Below are 21,938 nucleotides of genomic sequence, written 5' to 3' on the forward strand. Positions count from 1 at the left end.
CATAAATTGATGAACAAAAATAGAACCAGATTCATAGAAGCATCAAACAAACTGTCCAACCTATGATGGAAGGCCGGCGGGTGAGGGGATAAGAGATCAACCATAGGTCTTATATACATGCATATGAGCATAACCAATGGACACAGACTTGGGGGGGAGGGGCGGAGAGGTCATGTGCTGGGGGTTGGGGTTGGCTGGGGAGAGGTCAATGGGAAAAAGGAGACTTATATAATAAATTAAACAATAAAGAATTTAAGTTTTAAAAAAATCTAGTAGTTTGTTGATGGAGTCTTTAGGGTTTTCTAGATACAGTATTATATCATCTGCGAATAATAACAGTTTTACTTCTTTTCAAATTTGGATGCCTTTTATTTCTTCTTCTTGTATGATCACTATGGCTAGCACTTCTAGTACTGTGTTGAACAGGAGTGGTGAGAGTGGGCATCCCTGTATTTCTCCTGTTCTTAGGGGAAATGGTTTTAGTTTTTTCCCATTGAGTATGATGTTGGCTGTAGGTCTGTCATAGAAGGCTTTTATTATGTTGAGATATGATCCCTCTATTCCCACTTTGCTGAGAATTTTTATCAAGAAAGGGTGTTGGATTTCATCAAATGCTTTTTCTGAATCAATTGATATGATTACCTGATTTTTATCTCTCAGTTTGTTTATATGATGTATCACATTTATTGTTTTGCAGATATTGTACCAGTCGTGCATCCCTGGAATAAATTCTACTTGGTCCTGGTCTATAATTTTTCTAATTTAGTGCTCTATTCTATTTGCTAGAATTTTGTTGAGGATTTTAGCATCTATGTTCATCAGGGATATTGGCCTTTAATTCTCTTTCTTTGAAGTGTCTTTATCTGGTTTTGGGATTAGGGTAATGCTGGCTTCATAGAAAGAGCTTAGAAGTATTCCTTCCTCTTGAATTTTTGGAATATCTGAGGAGGATAGGTTTTAGGTCTTCTTTGAAAGTTTGGTAAAACTCTCCTGGGAAACTGTCTGGCCCAGGGATTTTGTTTGCAGGAACATTTTTGATTACTGCTTCAATGTCTTCCATAGTTATCGGCCTATTCCGATTTTTTTATTCTTCCTGATTGAGTTTCGGAAGGTCATATTTTTCTAAGAATATGTCCATTTCTTCTAGGCTTACTAGTTTGTTAGAATAGTGTTTATCATAGTATTTTTTTTAACAAACATTTGTATTTCTGTGGGGTCTATTGTTATTCCCCCTCTTTCATTTCTGATTTTGTTTATTTGGGTCCTCTCTCTTTGCTTCTTGGTGAGCCTGTCTAGAGGTTCACCAATCTTGTTTATACTTTCAAAGAATCAGCTCTTGGTTTCATTGATCTTTTGTACTGATTTTTTGGTCTCTATGGCATTTATTTCTGCTTTGATCTTTATTATTTCCTTCTGTCTACTTACTTTGGGATTTTCTTTTTGTTCTCATTCTAATTCTTTAAGTTGTAGAGTTTGATAATTTATTATCTTTTTTTTGAGATTGGCCTGTAATACTATGAAATTCCCTCACAGGAGTGCTTTCATTGTGTCCCATAGATTTTGGATTATTGTATTTTCATTTTCATTTGTTTCCAGGATGTTTTTTATTTCTTCTTTGATCTCTTTGCTAACCCAATCATTGTTTAATAACATACTATTTTGCCTCTGAATGTTTCAATTTTTTTTATTTTTATTTTTTATTGTAGCTTATTTCTAATCATATGCCAGTGTGATCTGAGAATATGCTTGATATGTTTTTAGTCTTCTTGAATTTGAAGAGACTTTGCCTGTGTCCCAATATGTGGTCTGTCTTTGAAAAGGTCCCGTGTGCACTTGAGAAGAATGTATATTCTTTAGCGTTGGGGTGAATTGTTCTGAAGATTTCAATTAAGTCCATCTGATCTAATGAGTCATTTAGGAGTTCTGTTTCATTGCTGATATTTTGTCTATAGGATTTATCCAGTGATGTCAATGGGATATTAAAGTCCCATACTGTGATTGTATTGCTGTTGATCTCTTTCTTGATATCTTCCAGAAGTTTTTTAATGTATGTGGATGCTTCTGCATTGGGTGCATATATGCTCACCAGAGTTATATCCTCTTTTTGTATTGATTCATTTAGTATTATGAAGTTTCCCTCCTTATCTCTTGTTATGGCATTCACTTTGAGGTCTATTTCATCAGATATAAGAATTGCTACCCCAGCTTTTTTTCATTTTCATTTGTCTGAAAAATATTTTTTCAATCTCTTCACTTACAGTCTGTGTGAGACCCTGTTCTGAGGTGGGTCTCTTGTAGACAGCATACATAATGGTCATGTTTTCTTATCCATTCAGCCACTCTATGTCTTTTTATTGGAGCATTTAGTCCATTCATGGTTAAAGTTATTATTGATAGGTACTGTTTGTAGCCATTTCTATATTTATGCCTTTGTTCCTTCTTCCCTTTGTATTTCTTCTTTTTACAACAGGACCTATATCATTTATTGAATTGCTGGCTTGGCAGTGATGAACTCCCTTAGCCCTTTTTGTCTGAGAAGATCCTGATTTCCCCTTCAATTTTGAATGATAGCCTTGCTTGGATATTCTTGGATTCAGTTTCTTGTTTTACATCACTTTATATACTTCATTCCATTCCCTTCTGGCCTGATGTGTTTTTGTTGAGAAAACATTTGATAATCTAATGAGAAATCCTTTGTTAATTCTCTCTCTCTCTCTCTTTCTCTCTCTCTCTCTCGGACTTTAAGATTCTCTCTTTGTTGTTAACATTTGCCATCGTAATTATGATGTGATTTGGTGTGGATCTTTTTGGGTTCATCTTGTTTGGGACTCTATGTGCTTGTGTGACTGTTTTCTTCCCCAAATCAGGGAAGATTTCTGACATTATTTCTTCAAATAAGTTTTCTAATCCTTGCTCCTCTTCATGTCTTCCTGGCACTCCTAGTATATGTACGTTATTTCATTTCATGTTATCCCCCAGTTCCCTTAGGCTCTCCTCCTGCTTTCCATTTTTTTCTCCAATTGTTGTTCAGATTGTATGTGTTTGTCTTCCCTATCTCCTAATCAGTAATTTGATCCTCCGCTTATTCTAATCTACTATTGAAAACTTCCATCGTGTGTTTTATTGTAGCTATATCACTTTTGATTTCTTCTTGATTCTTACATAATTTGTAGATTTGCTCATCCACCAGGTTTATGAACTGTATCCACCTTACTCTGAATTATTATTCTGACATATTGCATGCCTCCATTTTATTTAGTCTCTTTTCTGGTAATGCTTTTTCTTCCCTTCAGGGCTTATTTTTTGTCTCCTCATTTTTCTTTCTCTTTCTGACCCTGGGTACCCTGTTTGGGGTTTGAGAGGTTGAAGACCCTATCAAGGCAAAGATCCAGAAATCATTAGCCCAGAGGCTGAGAAGACCATTTTCAACTGGAAAGGGCAGAGAACCCCCTGAGAATGGTAGGAGTAGAGATCTGGACTGGAGAAGGATACCTGGCGCCCAGGTCAAGATGGTGAGGTGGAGGTTGCATTGCACCAAAGCCCTGTCCCTTGGCATCAGGTGTGAAACCCAATTGTGAAAAGGAAAATCTGCAGAGCTACTGGCACCTAGGGAATCTAGACCTGGGACCACAGTTGTGGTGGTATGCACCCTGAAAAATGGCCTGAAAGTGGCCACAGTGGCATGGTGCTTGGAGAGGGGGAGAAACCAACAATTTCGTGGTTGTGTTGCTTTTGTTTTGTCTATGCCTTTATTTGCTTAATCCAGAATATATGGCTTTTCAGTTGCAAAAACTCACCTGAGGCTCTAGTGAAGGGAAAAACATAGATTTGTGGATGCTGGGAAGAAGATTAGGAGGGAGGCAGTGCAACAAGATGTTGCTAGGACTCTTCATAACCCTCCAGACCCAAGTGGCCATTTCTCCCAGGAGGAGATAGCCCCTCCCAGTGGCCTCAAGGCAGGAATACAGCCTGCCACACCCTGCCTACATTCTAAGTTATACAAAGTAAACAAATGCTCTGAATATCCCCAAAGAGCTGTCAATGCCTGGGTTGGAAGAGGGGCAATTCCTCCCCACTATTCTGGGAATCAGACTGATAAAAATTCTAGGTTGCCACCCAACCCCACTGGTCTCCATACATGGATCTCTGACCAACCAAGGCCAGTTATATTTTGGGATACTCACAGAGGACTGGCCCTGGATTAGGGAAAATACATCTGTCTGATCCTCATAAAGCAAAACAACTCCAACCCTATGTAAAGCCCTGACAGAAAGAAGCACTTGAGTGATTAAGATTGACAGCTGACAGACAGGCAAAGCAGGCATATTGGCCCCTCCTGCTTGCAGCCAAGGATGTGTAGATAGACACAGAGGAGCAGTTGATCACTTGGAGTTTCAACACTTTGCTAAATGCCAAAGATAGTGCCTGACATTGGCCAACACCTAACTACCTAACAGGAAGCCCAGAATTGGAAGACAGAACACAAGAAAGGAGTCATAAACCAACAGACATGGGGCATAAAAAAGCAGCTGAAGCATATGATGCTTCACTTTTGTTTTATTTTGTATTTTAAAATATTTTTTAAAATTTTATAGTATTATATATTTTTAATTTAATTATTATTTTCTTATTTTATGCTATTTTTAAATTTTATTTTTTCACCTTTTTATTCCTTGCTCCTTTCCTTTTCATCCTATTTTTCTTCTCCTTTCCCCGCTTTAGCTTTTCCCTTTTCTTTCTTTTTACCCGTTGTTAAAAAGTGATCTTTATCTGATTTATTGATGTGTTATTATTATTGTATTCTTTTTTGGCTTATTAATATATCTAATTTCCTCCTCCCTGCTCCTATTCCATTTCCCCTTCCCTTTTCTCTTTCTTAGCTACTCAATTTTTAAAATTTTTTCCCTCTCCTCTCTTGCTCTTTTCTGCTCCCAAATTGTAATTATTTGTAATTCTTAAATTCAGGCCTATCTGCTCCCTCTTCTATTCTCCTTTTCAAAAAAAATAATAATTAATAAATAAATAATTTTTTAATTTTATATATTTTTTTTCTTATCCACTGATTCACTTTCTCCTGCCTCTATACTAAATCGTGGTCCTTCCCCTATCTATCCTATTCCTTAACCTTATATTTTGTATTTAAGTTCTGATACTACATATTCTTTCCCTCCTCCCCATCTTCTGTGTGTTCTTTGTTTGTGCCTTTTGGTTATTTGTTTGTTTTGTTGTGTTGCCTCCCCATGTTCTTTCTTTTTTCTTTTTTTTCTTATTTTTCTTTTCTTGCTATGATTTTTGCTCTCCTCTTTCTCTCCTAATTTGCTTTTCTCTAGTGGTCACTTCTATTGGAGTTATAGCTATCTTGTGAACATCTGTGTTCTGTTACATTTGTGTCATGTCATGAAATGTATTTTTTGCTGTTCGGTCAACAACTCCACAATGGTTGGTATGACATGCTAGAGAGAGAGCCACATAACCAGACACCCTAAGAGTAGACTCCATTCACAAACAATACAATAATAGTTAAGATCCAACTACATCAAGAGAATCCAAATATCTCAATTAGGGAGAATCCCTAGAATACCCAGCCCAGAAGACTTGAGAGGTTGCATCACTGGGTTCCACAGACCATCTATTACATAAGACAAAGTCAAAAATCTGGGTGACATAACAATTTGATCTAATTTATAGAAACAATCACAAAGGAACAGCAAAAATGGGGAAACAACATCCAAATGAAAGAAAAGGAAGAATCACCAGTAAAAGGACTAAATGAAATGGAGGCAAGCAATTTGTCAGAGAAAGAATTCAGAGTAATGGTTATAAGGATGCTGAAAAGGCTGGATGAGAAATTCACCAACATGTGTAAAAATCAAGAGGAAATGAAGAATGACATAGCTGCAATAAAGAACACAATGGTGGCTTCAACAGTATACAAGAAAGAAGCGGAGGGACAAAGCAACGAGTTAGAAGACAGGGTAGAAAAGAACACACAAGCAGAGCAACAACTGGAAAAGAACTTAAAAAGTAGGAGGAGAATCTAAAGGAGCCTTGGGACAACATGAAATGAAACAACATCCATAAAATAAGGGTGCCAGAAGGAAAGAAAACTGAGCAAGGAATAGAAAATCTGTTTGAATAAATAATGAAAGAAAACTTCCATGACTTTGGAAAGAAAAAAAGTCACACAAGTCAAAGAAGCACAGAGAGTCTCAAGTAAGATGATCCCCAAAAAACAACACCAGGACACATCATAATTACATTGGCAAATATCAATACAATGTAAGATTCCTAAAGTTTGCCAGAGTGAGATGGAAAGTTAGCTACAAGGGATCTCCAATTAGACTATCAACTAATTTCTCAACAGAAACTCATCAGGCCAGAAGGGAATGGAATGAAATATACAAAGTGATGCAAAGCAAGTGATTCAATCCAAGAATACTCTATCCAGCAAGGATATCATTCAAAATTGAAGGGAAATCAGGAGCTTCACACACAAAAAAGTCTTAGGGAGTTTATTACCAGCAATGCAAGGAATGCTGAAGGGGCTTCTGTAAAAAAAGAAATAGAAAGGGAAGAAATAACATAGGCATATAGAATAAAAATGGCAATAAATAAGTAACAACCATCCCCATAGAAATACAAATAATTGTAAAAAAAAAAAATACTATGAATAACTCTATCCCTACAAACTAGGCAGCCTAGACAAAATGGACATTTCCCTAGAAAAATACAATCTTAAAAACGGAATCAGGAAGAATCAGAAAACCTGAAATTGAAGCAGTAATCAAAAAATTTCCAGAAAACTAAAGCCCTGGTCCAGACAGCTTCACAGGGAAGTTTTACCAAGCATTCAAAGAAGAACTAAACCCTACCCTCCTCAGACTATTCCAAAAAATTCAAGAGGACAGAACACTTCCAAGCTCCTTTTATGAATCCAGCTTTACCCTAATCCCCAAACCAGATAAAGAGGCTACGAAGAAAGAGAATTGCAGGCCAATATCCCTGATGAACATAGATGCTAACATCCTCACCAAAATGTTAACAAATCACATCTAGCAATACATTAAAAAGATCATTCACCAATCCAAATGGCAATGAGATACCATCAACACCTATCAGAATGGCTATCATCAACAAATCAACAAATGACAAGTGCTGGTGAGGGTGCAGAAAAAATGGAACTCTTTTGCACTACTGGTGGGAATGCAGACTGGTGCAGCCACTGTGAAAACAGTATGGAGTTTCTTAAAATAATTAAAAATGGAACTCCCATTTGACCCAGTAATCTCACTTCTAGGAATATATCCAAAAAAATCAGAAACAACAATCATAAAGAGCACATGCACCGTTATGTTCATAGCAGCACAGTTTACCATAGCTAAGATTGGGAAACACCCTAAGTATCCATCAGCAGATGAGTGTATTAGAAAACCATGGTACATCTACACAATGGAATACTATGCTGCTGTAAAAAAGAAAGAACTCTTACCATTCTCAACAGCATGTTTGGAACTGGAGAGCATTGTAGACAACCTAAGCGAAATAAGCCAGTCAGAGACAGATAAGTATCACATGATCTCACTCATTTGTAGAATATGAAAAACATAAACTGATAAACCAAAATAGATCAAGAGACATAGAAGCATCAAACAGACCATCAGTCTTCATAGGGAGGCAAGGGAATGGGGGTTGGGGACGATAAGAGATCAACCAAAGGACTTGTATCCTTGCATATGAGCATGACCATTGGACACAGACAATAGGTGGGTGGGAGCATGTGCTAGGGAGTGGGAGCAGGAGTGGGCAGGGAGAGGTCAATGGGGGGAAAAGGAGACATATGTAAACTTTCAAGAATAAAGAATTAAAAAAAAATATTTGCTCATATATACATGGGCCTCTTTTTGGACCTTCAATTATGTTCCATTGATCTAGCTCTTATGGAAATGCAAATCAAAACTATGATGACATACCACCTCACACATGTTAGAAGGGCTATCATCAACAAGACAAATAATAACTGATGTTGGAGAGGGTTTTGGAGAAAAAGGAAGCCTCTTTCAATGCTGGTAGGAATGCAAAGCCACTATGGAAACCAGTATACCAGATCCTCAAAAAATTAAGAATATAGTTACCATATGACCCAGCAACCTCTATTCTGGGTATCTACACTTATAAAATGTAAAATATTTATTTTCAAAGATACATGCACCCCTATGTTCATAGTAGCATTATTTACAGTGGCCAAGGCATGGAAACAACCAAAGTGTCCTTCAATAGATGATTGGATAAAGAAGATGTGTTACATATATATGTACAATGAAATATAACTCAGCCATAATAAACGCTGAAATACTGTTATTTGTGACAACATGGATGGGTCTTGAGAATATCATGCTAAGCAAAAGAAGTCAGACAGAAAATGTCAAGAACCATATAATTTCACTCATATGCAGGATATAAAACTTATTGTAACAAATGAACAAACAGGGAAAATGTCAGACAGAACCTGTGATGTTATCAGAGGAAAATGGAGGAATGGGGGTTGTGAAGGGTAGAGGGGGGTCAAGTGTATGGTAACGAAAGGAAATTTGACTTTGGTTGGCGGTCACACAAATGCAATATACAGTTGATATACCATAAAATTGTACACTTCCAAACTATGTAATTTTGTTAACCAATGACACCTCAATAAATATATTTTAAAAAATTTTAAATTAAACACAAAACTATAAAAAATAATTATAAATATGAGTTATTAAGCATACAACATATAAACCATAGTGTTTGACGTCAATAATGTATGGAGAAGATCGAACTTTATAGAACTAGAGTTATATGTGCAAGGTTAAATTGTTGAAAATTGAAATTAAATAATTATATTTGTTAGATGTTACATGTAATCCCCATGGTAAACACAAATAAAGCATCTATAAATTATACACAAAAGAAAATATAAAAAAATAAAAATTGTCACTACAAATAGCCCAATAAACACACAAAAAAGACAATAATGGAGCAAATGAAGAACAAAAGTAGTGTGTGATATATGCAAATGGCACAGGTCCTTCCTTACCAGTACTTCCTCTGAATGTACCAAATGCCAAGAAATTCAGGAAAATCAATACTGAGTGAAATTCTTAACAGTAAATTCATACATTAAAAAGTAGAAATGACTCAAATCTAATAATGTAGCTTTACACTTTAAGAAACTAGATAAAGAATTAACAGAATAAAGGGAAAACCACTTGATAATTTCAATTATTGAAAAAAATATATTTGACAAAACTCAACACTCATTCTTGATCAAAATACGCAATAAACTAGGACAATTTTTCAGCATGATAAAGTCCTTATATAAAAACCCCACAGCTATAATCATCTTCAATGGTGAAAAAAAGTTTTTTTTCCCTCTAAAATCAGAAAACCATTCTAAAAGTCTTATGCAATCTTAAAAAACCTCAAATACCCAAAGTAATCTTGAAAAGAAGGACAAAGTTGGAAAAAAATCACACTTTCAAATTTCAAAATGCACTACAAAGCTGTAGTTGTTAAAACAGTGTGGTATTGACATAAGAACAAGCATATAGACAATGGAAAAAAAATAATTCCCAAATATAATGATTTTGACAAGAATACTAAGACCATTCAAAAGAGAAAGGAGATTCTTTTCAACAAATAGTGAAGGCAAACCTGGATATTCACAAGGGGAAAAAATAAAGTTTAACCTGTATTTTACAACATATACAAATTTAATTCAAAATAGATCAAACATCTAGACATAGACCTGAAAAAAGAGAGGCAAGAAAATACAGAGGTGAAATTTCATGACATTGGATTTCCCAATTACATTATATCTTTGATATGATACCAAAATAAATGGCAACAAAAGAAAAAAATGATAAATTAGACTTTATAAAAATTTAAAATGTATATTAAAATGATCAAGTGAATGAAAAGACAACCCATGGAATAGCAGAAAATATTTGGAAGTCATGTATCTGATTAGTAGTTAATACGAGAATATATCAGTAACTCCTAAAACTCAACAAGGAAAAAAAAAACAAAACAATTGAAAAAGGCCTTGAATAGACATTTCTCCAAAACAGATATACAATGGGCAATAAGCACATGAAAATATGCTCAATGTCAGACATTAGCAAATGCAAATCAAAATGACAATGAGATACAACTTAACACCCATTAGAATGGCTATTAAAAGAACAATAAATATTGGAGCGAATATGAAGAACCTTTGTGCAATACTGGTGCTAATATGAAATGGTATAGTTGCTTTGAAAAATGTTATGGTGATTCCTCAAGAAATGAACCTTTGCCCGTAACCGGTTTGGCTCGGTGGCTAGAGCATCAGCCTGTGGACTGAAGGGTCCTGGGTTCGATTCCGGTCAAGGGCATGTACCTTAGTTGCGGGCACATCTCCAGTGGGGAGTGTGCAGGAGGTAGCTGATCGATGTTTCTCTCTCATCAATGTTTCTAACTCTCTATCTCTCTCCCTTCCTCTCTGTAAAAAATCAATAAAATATATATTAAAAAAAAAAAAGAAATGAACCTTGAAGTACCATATTATTTAGTAGTCCCATGTCGAGGTATATCCCAAAGGAACTGAAAGAAGGTACTAAAGCAGAAATGTGTCCACTAACACTCATACAGCTTCACTCACAATAGCCAAAAAGTAGAAACAACCTGCATGTTCTTCAAGAGATGAATGGATGGAAGAAAACAAGGGCAGCAAAATCTCAGACATCTCTCATAGCAATATTTTTCCAGATACATCTTTTAGGGTAAAGGAAACAAAGGATAAAGTAAACAAGGGACTAAATAAAGATACAACGTTTCTGCAAAGCAAAAACCATCAACAAAATGAAAAGAGATCCCTGTAGAGGAGAACGTATTTTCCAATAATATCCTATCTAATAAAAGAGAAACATGGTAATTAGCATACAGCCACTACCCTTCCCATTGGCTAATAAGGGCAATATGCAAATTAACTGCCAGCCAAGATGGTGGCCAGCAGCCAGGCAGCTTAAAGCGAACATGAAGCTTGCTTGCTTCAGTGACGGAGGACGCCAACGTTCCCCGCCTGCCGCTGCAGGCCTCTGAGCTGCAACTCTAAGCAACTATGTTACAAATATAGAAGCTAAACAAAACCCCAGAAACCTGCTTTAGTCCTCTGGGCTTCAGCCAGCAGGATTGCAACATTGTTTCAAATACAGAAGGTAAACAAAGGCCAGAAACCTGCTTTCAGCAGCGGAGGCCTAATAGCTGGAGCCAAGCCTCAAAGCTAAAGCTGGCCCAGAATTTAAAAAAAAGAAAAAAAGGAGTGGTTGGGAGCTTCAGTCACCCACCAGCCTGAAAACAGCCCTCAGCCCCTCACCCAGACTGGCCAGTCACCCCAGTGGGGACCCCCACCCTGAAGGGTGTGTGTCAAGCTGCAAACAGCCATCATCCCCTCACCCAGGCTGGCCAGGCACCCCAGTGGGGACCCCAAACCTGATCCAGGACACCCTTCAGGGCAAACCAGCCAGCCCCCACCCATGCACCAGGCCTCTACCCTATATAGTAAAAGGGTAATATGCCTCCCAGCACCGGGATCAGTGGAGCCATGAGGCCTCCCGGCACCGGGATCAGTGTGACAGGGGGCAGCTCCCAAACCCCCTGATCGCCCTGCAGCTCTGTGTGTGACAGGGTGCAGAACCCCAACCCCCTGATCAGCCCTGCTCTGTGGGTAATAGAGGGCGGCGCCCCAACCCCCACCCCACGGACCCTGCTCTGTGTGTGATGGGGTAGAGCCATAACCTCCCCATCGGCCCTGCCCTGAGTGTGACAGTGGCGGTGCCCCACCCCCCTGATCGGCCCTGCTCTGTGTGTGACAGAGGGCGGTGCCCCAACTCCCCTATCGGCCCTACTCTGTGAGTGACAGGGGGGATCTCCTCAACCACCTGATCGGCCCTGCTCTGTGCATTACAGGGGGGAGCTCCCCAACCCCTTGATGGTCCCTGTTCTGTGAGTGACAGGGGGTGGCGCCGCAACCTCCCCATCGACCCTGCCTTGAGTGTGACAGGGGTGGTGCCCCAACCCCCAAATTGGCCCTACCCTGAGCATGACTGAGGGTGGCATCACAACCTCCCAATCCGCCCTGCTCTGTGCATGACAGGGGGTGGCGCCCCAACTCCCCAATCGGCCCTGCTCTGAGCCCGACCAGGGGTTGCACCTAGGGATTGAGCCTGCCCTCTGCAACCGGGAGCAGGCCTAAGCCAGCAGGTCGTTACCTCCAGAGGGGTCCCAGACTGCGAGAGTGCACAGGCCGGGCTGAGGGACCTCCCCCCCCCACCCCCCCGAGTGCACAAATTTTTGTGCACCGGGTCTCTAGTATCTTATAAGAGGTTAATCTCCAAAATATATAAAGAACTCATACACCTTAACCAAATGGGGACAAACAATTCAATTAAAAAATTTAAAATGGGCAAAGGACCTAAATAGACATTTCTCCAAAGAGGACATACAGTAGGCCAAGAGACATATGAAAAAATCCTCCAAGTCACTAACCATCAGAGAGATGCAAATTAAAATGACAATGAGGTACCACCTCACACCTTTCAGAATGGCTAACATCAACATATCAGCAAACAAGTGCTGGCGAGGATGTGGAGGAAAGGGAACCCGCCTGCACTGCTGGTGGGAATGCAGACTGGGGCAGGCACTGTGGAAAACAGAATGGAGTTTCCTCAAAAACTTAAAAATGGAACTTCCATTTGACCCAGTGATCCCACTTCTAGGACTATATCCCAAGAAACCAGAAACACCAATCAGAAAGGATATATGCACCCCTATGTTCTAGAAGCATTATTTATAATAGCTAAGATGTGGAAACAGCCCAAATGCCCATCAGTAGATGAGTGGATTAAAAACCTGTGGTACATCTACACGATGGAATACTATGCAGATGTGTAAAGAAGAATCTCCTACCCTTTGAGACAGCATGGAGGGAACCGAAAACATTATGCTAAGTTAAATATGTCAGGTACAAAAGGACATATTATATGGTTCCACTTCTGAGGTACTTACAATAGGCAGACAAATAGAGAAAGTAGACTAAAGGTTACTGGGAGTGTGGGGAGAGACAACGTGGTGGTCTTTTTTAATGGGTGCGTAGCTTCTGTTTGGTTGCAGGCTCCTCCCCGGCCCGGGCCCTGGTCGGGGCTCATGCGGGAGGCAACCAATCTATGTGCTTCTCTCACACCGATGTTTCTCTCTGTCTTTCCCACTCTTTTCCACTCTCCCTAAAAATCAATGAAAAAATATCCTAGGATGAGGATTAGCAACAACAACAACAACAAAATAACAAAAAGCAAGTGTATTTTTATAAATTAGTAATGATTAATCAGAAGATTAGATTAACAACACAATTCCATTTACAAACTCATTAAAAAAGAATAAAATGCTTAGCAACAAAATTAACAAAAAGAGAAACACTTATATACACTGAAAACTACAAAATACTGCCATGCAACATTAAAGTGGATTTACCTAAATAAACAGATGTTCCATATTATTTATTTACTTATTTATTTTTATTGATAATTTTACAGATAGAGGGAGGGAGAAAGAGAGAAACATTGATGTGAGAGAGAAACATCAATTGGCCATCTCCTGCATGCCCTGACCGGGGTTTGAACTGGCAACTCAGGCATGTGCCCTGATGGGTAATCAAAACTGCAACCTTCTATTAAGTGGGTGATGCTCTAAGTAACTGAGCCACCCGGCCAGGGTGACACTCCACATTTTTAGATAGAAAAATAAACATTTTTATTGTGGCCATTCTTCTCTAAATTGATATATAGATTTAATACTCTCCATACAAAATTTCAGAGTTTCTTTAAACAAAAATAGACAACCTGATTCTAACATTTATAAAGAATTGTAAAGGACCTAGAATAGTCAAAATAACCTTTAAAAGAGAGAATAAAGTTGGAGGACCTATACTTCCCAGTTTCAAAATTACTAAAAAGCAGCAGTAAGCAAAAAATATGGATCAAAGGTACAGAATTGAGAGTCCTGGAATAAATACATTTATGGCCAATTGATTTTCAACAAAAGTGTTAAGACAATTCAATCAAGAAAAGAGTCTTTTATCTAAATAGTACAGGGACAATTTGATGTTCACATATCAAAAGATTAAGGTAGATTTTCATGTCCCATCATACACAATAAATAAATAAAAAATGAATCAGACCTACAATAAAAGCCAACCCCATAAACTTTAAAAGAAAACAGGAGAAATCTGTGAACTTGGTTTAGGAAAAGAGACATTTGAACACCAAATGCTCAATCCACAACAACAAAAATGGTAGATAAATTGAGAGAGCGCGCCGAATCCTAACCACTAGACCACCAGGGAAGACTGGTAGATAAATTGAAATTCATCAAAAAAGCTTTGAAAGACACTCTCAAAAAATAAAAATGCAAGACACAAACTGTGAGAAAACAGAAGCAAATCTTGTGTTTGATAAGGGACTTGACTTTAAATATGTAAAGAACATTACAACTTATTAATAAAAAAATTAAAACGCCCTCACTGGGGCAGTGCAGTTGCTTGGTGTCTTCAGTACACTGGTCAGGGCGCATACCTAGGTTATGGATCCCTTCCCCAGTCCAGGCACATATGAAAGCAACCAATGGCTATGTTTCTCTCTCTCACTCTCTTTCAACTAATATCAAAATAATATGTCCACAGATAAAGGTTAAAAAATTACAGCCCTAGCCAGTTTGGCTCAGTGTTAAGAGTGTCAGCCTACAGACTGAAGTGTCTTGGGTTTGATTGTGGTCAAAGGCATATAACTCGGTTGCAGGCTCCATCCCTTATCCCTTATCCCTGGCCTTGGTCATGGCATGTGCTGGAGGCAAACAATAGATGTATCTCTCTCACATCGATATTTCTATTTCTCTGTCTCTCCCCCTCCCTTCTACTCTCTCTAAAAATTAATGAAAAAAAAATGTCCTCAGGTGAGGATTAACAAATAAAAAAAAAGAAAACAAAAAGACAATCCATTTTAAAAATGGGCACAGTATTTGTATACATATTTCTTCTCCTAAGAGGATATATAGGTAGCTAGTAATCACATGTAAAGGTATTAATGTATTATTCATCAGCAAAATGCAAATTAAAACACTTCACATCCACTAGAAGAGTTCTGGTTTTTTTTGTTGTTTTTTTAAAGCAACACCACCCTGGCCAGTATGACTCAGTTGGTTGGAGCAGTTGTCCCTTGCACTGAAGAGTTGTGGGTTTGACCCTCAGTCAGAGTACATACCCAGGCTGTGGGTTCAGTCCCCTAGTCAAGGCACTTACAGGAGGTAGCCAATCAATGTTTTTCCCTCTTTCAATCTCTCATCCTTTCTCTCTAGAATCAACAAACATATCCTCCGATGAGGATTAAACAAAAAAAAAACAAAAAACAACAAAAAAAAAAGACGAGCCCAAAAGTTGACCAAAATGTGAAGAAACTAGAATGTATAAAATCTTTAATTATCCCTTAAATGCCTGTAGAATATACTTTTCCCACCATCTACTCAAGATGTCTTTTTAGTCCACAGGTAAAAGAACTGGAATTCTTGTTAAGTTTCTATTATATTTATCATATCATCATCTCTTCTTTATCTTTTTTTTTTTTTTTTTTTTGGACAGGTTATTTAATCTCTCTAAACCTCAGTACCCTTTATCTCAGGATTATTGTGAAGACTAAATGAAAGAATGTACGGAAGACGTTCCAAACAGTGCTAGTAAGTGGATAATACATGTTAACTACAACATCTTTGTTTGATTATTTTGTCCTTGCAATGAAAAGTTTCAATATACAAGGTAAAGAAGAGTAGTTTCATATCATGATGTAAATTATTTAAAAAAACAATACACAATGCTTATAATTTTAATACAATAATATTCCTCAATATTGAAAAATTCTACTTAGTGGAGCTTCTTTAAAATCAGATGGATTCTTATCCACCAAGACAGTCCTTTATCTTATTTTTATTCCTTTGAATAAGAGAACATTTTATAACCATGAGGAAATTTTGCTTTCTAGTCAAACCTAGGTCTCAACAAATAGTACTTCTTTTGCATGAAGAAGAAACATTTTTCAGTAGAAACTCCAATGTTAAAAGACTTAAAAAATAGGAAAACATGCTGTTGTACTTAATGATGCTTATCATCCCTATTATCTATGGTTAGAGATAATTATTAATTAGAGATAATTATTTATAATGTTATATCCTTAAATATATATAATTATTTTAAATATTGACACCTTAATTAGTATATTTGCAACTTTTTTTGAAACAAAATTTTATGTATTTTCACAATTTTTTCTCTCATAGGATCTCCAAACTAAATTTTTTTTATCACATTTTCTTATTTTTATTCTCCTTCCTTAAATTAGAAAATAACAACTATTTTATTTGGCGAACTTCATCTATTTTTAGTGTGTAGGTGTGAGCTTAATAAAATAACTATTCTTAGTGATACTTTGGTAATTTTGAAAATTTCTGCTTCATTTTAATTTGTGAGTTTTGAGATGATCGTTTTCTTTATCACAAAGTTTAGCTCATGTGTGGCTTGATGCAAGAGAGAGAGAGAGAGAGAGAAGAGAAATTATCTAAATATCATGAATTAGGAATACCATAATTGTGGGCATAACCCATTTCTGCACCTTCTTTCTTAAGCTAAGTAGGCCATGCCCATTAACACCATCTTTCTCTGTGCTTTTGATAAATTTTTCCTAATCCCATAAATGTGTTTAACATAAAGCAGGTCTAATATTGGGTATTCTAATTATCTTAATAGTTTTGAAGGAAAAATACTGAGGAAGTTGGCTTGTAGAGTTTTGATGAATGGTTTAATATATACATTGCCTAATTGAGTTGTATTTCTGTCAAAAATTTTAGTTATTGAGTTCCAATGAATCTTAAAATAAATTTGCTTCATTATATACAGAAGTTATATTAGTTGAATGCATCAGTATATCCATGAGCAGTACCAAACTAATTGCAAACATAAAATTCTATATAGTAAAAGCCTAATATGTTAAGTGTCTTGTCATCTGGTTGGCCATTCAACCAATCAAAGCATAATATGCTAATGATATGCTAAGGCCGCTCAACCGCTCCCTATGACGTGCACTGACCACCAGGGGGCAGACGTTCAGACTGGTAGGTTAGCTTGCTACTAGGGTCCAGATGATCAGGACTGAGCAAGACAGGCCAGACACCCCCTGGAGCCCTCCCACAGTCCCTCCCCGGCTGGTCAACCTCCCGCATTCCTCCCTGGCCCTGATCATGTACTAGTGGGGTCCCTCAGCCTGGCCTGAGCCCTCTCACAATCCAGGACCCCTTAGGGGATGTAGGAGAGCTGGTTTCGGCCCAACAGTGGAATGACTGGTCACTATGATGAGCACTAACCACCAGGGGGCAGACACTCAATGCAGGAGCTGCCCTCTGGTGGTCAGTGCACTCCCACAGGGGGAGTGCTACTCAGCCAGAAGCCAGGCTCACAGCTGGCGAGCTCAAAGACAGTGGCGGGAGCCTCTCGGGGGATGTCTGCCTACTGGCTTAGTCCGGCAGGTGAGTGGACATCCCCTGAGGGGTCCTGGACTGGGAGAGGGCACAGGCCCAGCTGAGGGACACCCCCTGAGTTCATGAATTTCATGCACCAGGCCTCTAGTATAAAATAAAGAGAAAACATGTAGTTTTTATTAACTAAAGAAACCTAGATAATAAAATAGCAAATTTTACAGCAGAGAATTATCTGAGTTTATTCAGTACTCTTAAACTTTTTTTTCAACAGAATCTGTTAACTCAAGACAAAAATGCAATTCAGTTTATTAACAGTTAGCACATCATCTCTAAATGAATCTTGTTGCAATCTAAACAGGTCCTGCAAGGAGCTAATGAGCAAGCTCTGGCTGATATTGTCATTTAATCAGGCATGAAAGCATTTAGGATCAGGACCCATTGACAAGATGTAGGCTCATACGAACTTCAATGAAACATAATATATGAACATATTTGTCTAATTGTATATAAGGTTTTTCACACAGATTCCCACCAAAACACTTAATTATCTACAGAGGCGATGCATCTGTTTCAGATCCGTAGGAAGCCTTTCGGTTTGTTGTAACCACACATAATGGATTGAATGAAGAGTTATTAGGCTTTGTTTCCAGTTTTCCCATGTTAATTGCTATAGCAACCTGAAGCCAAGGTTGGATCATTGGATAGAGTAACTGAGCAATTAAGAGCAACCATCATTGGCCCTGATAGAATTATCCGTGGCCTTTAAGGAAAAATAAATCAAGTATTTAGAAAAATTAGAAGTGTAGAATGTGAAAAAAATATTATTTTCATATTTTCACATATAAATTAGGAAACTGTAATTGAATTAGTATTTATATTTTTCTTTTTAAAGTTAATAATTGAAAACATTCAAAATGTATATAGTATACGACTTCAAACATACAAAATGAGTGTTTTGCTCCAAAACTAATAAATTACTTACAACTTACTTCATTCTGGTATATAGAGAAAAGAAAATGAAAACAAATGGCTATTGTGTGGTTATGTTCTTTTTAAAAATCTTGATTAATTGTTGCAGTTATATAACATTTACAGCATCTATATTTTTAATTTTTCTGAGAGGTCAAGTGGCGGAATGATCTTTCCTCCACTCTCCCTCAGGTGACTTATAAATATTCTTTCAATTAATTATTAATTAAATATTTATGATGTCCCCAATAATAAAAGGAAAACACAAAATGTATCATTTAAGTATTGTAGTTAAATATAGCCTTTGCATACTATTGAGGATAAAATGGTTCCAGGTGTTTCTGACTGTGTGCCTTAGTTACAGATAGGTTCATTGCTTAGAATATAACACCATACTAATATTTTATGCTGATTTGATCTTTCTTAGTTTAGAAGCTAGCTTTTCTGTTTCAAAGGAGACTCAACAAAGAATGTTGCTTCCTTGCAAATCGTCAGGAAGTTTTCCAGCATATTAAAAGAATGAAAATGAGCAAGTTAACCAAAAGATAAAATAGAGAAATGGAATAAGGAATTACACCAGAAAGGTAAGGGGAGATATAGAGGCTCAACGAATTAAGAGCAGTTTTGAGGGAAACTGAAAATTAAAAGAATGAATGTTTTTCAGAACACAGAGATAAAGGAACTGTAATAAATATTTTCTTTAAGAATCTATTTATGAAAACTTGGATTTGCACAAAAGATGAATTAGTAGATACTTTGTCGACATAAGAAACATCCAAACCAGTAAGAATTTTTAAATTTATTTGAGCCAAACTAATGACAATGACTGGGTATGAGAAAATGTTCTGGAAAGTGGGAGTTTTACCACTTACAGTATTTTGTACATCAGAATCAAAGGGGAAGGTGTGGTTACATGGAATTCACTGGTGATAGATTCAGGGAGGTAGGAAAAACCAAATTGGGGAAGTCTCTGGGATTGTACAAAAATGAAATGGAATGGATACATTGTTCTTTTACATAGGTGGGTATAAGTCAGTTAATAGTTAACAATTAATTGTTAACAACAGGATAACAATAACAATGAGGGGCTCAGTGGTTTGATAAGGTGAGAGATTGTGTCCTTAGGGGTCTGGATAAAAGGAAATGACTGATATTCCAATGGTATGTTATTTTAGATGAAAAAAGGCAATAGACTGGCTCAGGTAAGGTAAAGGTTGACCTTTGTCAAGAAAGATAGGGAACGGGACTATCCACCATAACTGGCCTTTAATCAGAGAGTTTCTGTTTTAATTTCTTCTTTTAATCCTCACCCAAGGATTTTTACAGAGAGTAGAAGGAAGGTGAAAGGAGATAGAGAGAGAGAGAGAGAGAGAGAGAAACATTGATGTGAGAGAGACACAATGACTGAGGGTAGTGACTGAGGCTGCAACCAAGGTACATGCCTGCCGATGACCCTTGACTGGCATTAAACTGGAGACCTTCAGTTCGTGGGCCTACACTCCATCCCTTGAGCCAAACTGGCCAGGGCAACTAGAGAGTTTTAATTTCAGACCATCCTCTGTGGTTACTTTAAGACTCCGAGTTTGTAAGGCCACCAGGCAGGCCTCCCTTGAGGTAACCAGGTTGACTATGCGACCCCTTTTTGTTCACAGTTCTTTATAAAAGTTCTGATAATGTTATTCCTTTGTAGGTTGAGCTCCTATATTTTACTTAATAATATAAGTGCTAAGAACAGTTTGTATACTAAGCCTTTCAGACAGTAATATGGTTTATAAGAGAATGAGCTATTTTAAATCCGACCAAACCAGGAATTCTAAATTAAAGCAAACTCTGGTAATCTGCCCTGGTGTAGGCTCTCTAAACCTCCCAACACAATAACAGTTTTAATACAGACATGAAGTAAATGGCAATAAGAACTAAGATTCAGTGGTCAATTGTTAAAATTTTATAGATACAAGACCTGTAGTTGAAATGAGAATCACATGTTAATTTTTGCTTGAGATAATACAAATAGGATAGTTTGAGAAGATACAGAAATATTTTATTAATTATGTGCAGCCTGTGTGGATGAAAGGGGCCACGTGCTAACCGGAGAAGCTCAGGGGAGGCCTGCATGGTGGTCTTGCAAACTCAAAGGCTTAAAGTAACCACAAAAGATGGTCTGAAATTAAACTTTAACTAAAAGCAGTTATGGTGGGTAGTCACCTCCTAGGCTGGTAATTTCTCTGACAAGGTCAAGCTTTATCTTAATTGAGCCTATGTGTCTTTTTGTATGTTATCTATGATAACATACCCTTGAAATGTCTGGGTAACTTGTAACTTCTCTTTTTCCTGACCCCTTGGGGCACAACCTAATGTCCCTGGGCGCCAGGACAGAGACCACAAATTCCCTCATTGTTATTATGTTAATTGTTGACTATTCACTATCCTGTACCCACCTAAGTAAAAGAAGTTTGTGTCTATCATTTTACTCCTTATCCAATCCCAGAGGTTCCCCCTGCCCCCATTACCTACCTCCAACCCGCAACCCCCAACCCCTCCCTTTGCCTTATCCCACCTCCCTAATCTATCACCAATGGATTTCATGTAACCCACTTACGTGTATGAAACAAGGTGAAAACCCGCCATTCTCTGAAGCACTATCCCAATCCCTTGAGATTCTGCTTCCTGGCAATTGTTGACAGTTTGGCTCAAGTAAACTCAGAAAAATTCTTCACAGGTTTGAATGTTTTTATGTTAACACCTGCATGATAACTCGTAATGCATGATAGACACCAATGAGGACACAAAACAGCTCCAATGAAACAGCTGGTGTGGTGCTTTTCTTCCACCATCATTCCCTCTTTAGTATTCGTTCAGCAATGACAATTTCAAAGAAAACCACCAGAAAGAAAAAGAGAAGGACATAATTGGATGAGAGATGGAAGTATCCCTTTGTTACTATCTTTAAAATAAATTGTAGAGAATTGTTAAAATTTCTTCCTTAATTATTTAATAGAACTTACCACTAATTCTATCTGGTCCTGGTACTTTCTGTTTTGGAAGATTATTCATTTTTATTCAACTTATGTAATAGATATAGGCCTACTCAGATTGTCTATTTCTTCTTGTGTGAGTTTTGGCAAATTGTGCCCTCAAAGAAATTGTTCTATTTCATCCAGGTTATCAAATTAGTGGACAGAATTATTCTTAGAATCTCTTTGCTAGTTATTTCATGTTCACTGGATCTGTAGAGATGTCTCATTTCTTATTTTTGATATTAGCAATTGTGTCCTTTCACTTTTGTTCTTAGCCTGCCTAGAGGCTCATCAATATTATTGCTCTTTTCACTACCCAAAGTTAAGTCTCCTTCCATCACCATTTATCCCCCTTTGACTTCCTTC

This window comes from Myotis nattereri, assembly GCF_964212035.1.
Source record: "Myotis nattereri genome assembly, chromosome: 10".
Taxonomy (NCBI): domain Eukaryota; kingdom Metazoa; phylum Chordata; class Mammalia; order Chiroptera; family Vespertilionidae; genus Myotis; species Myotis nattereri.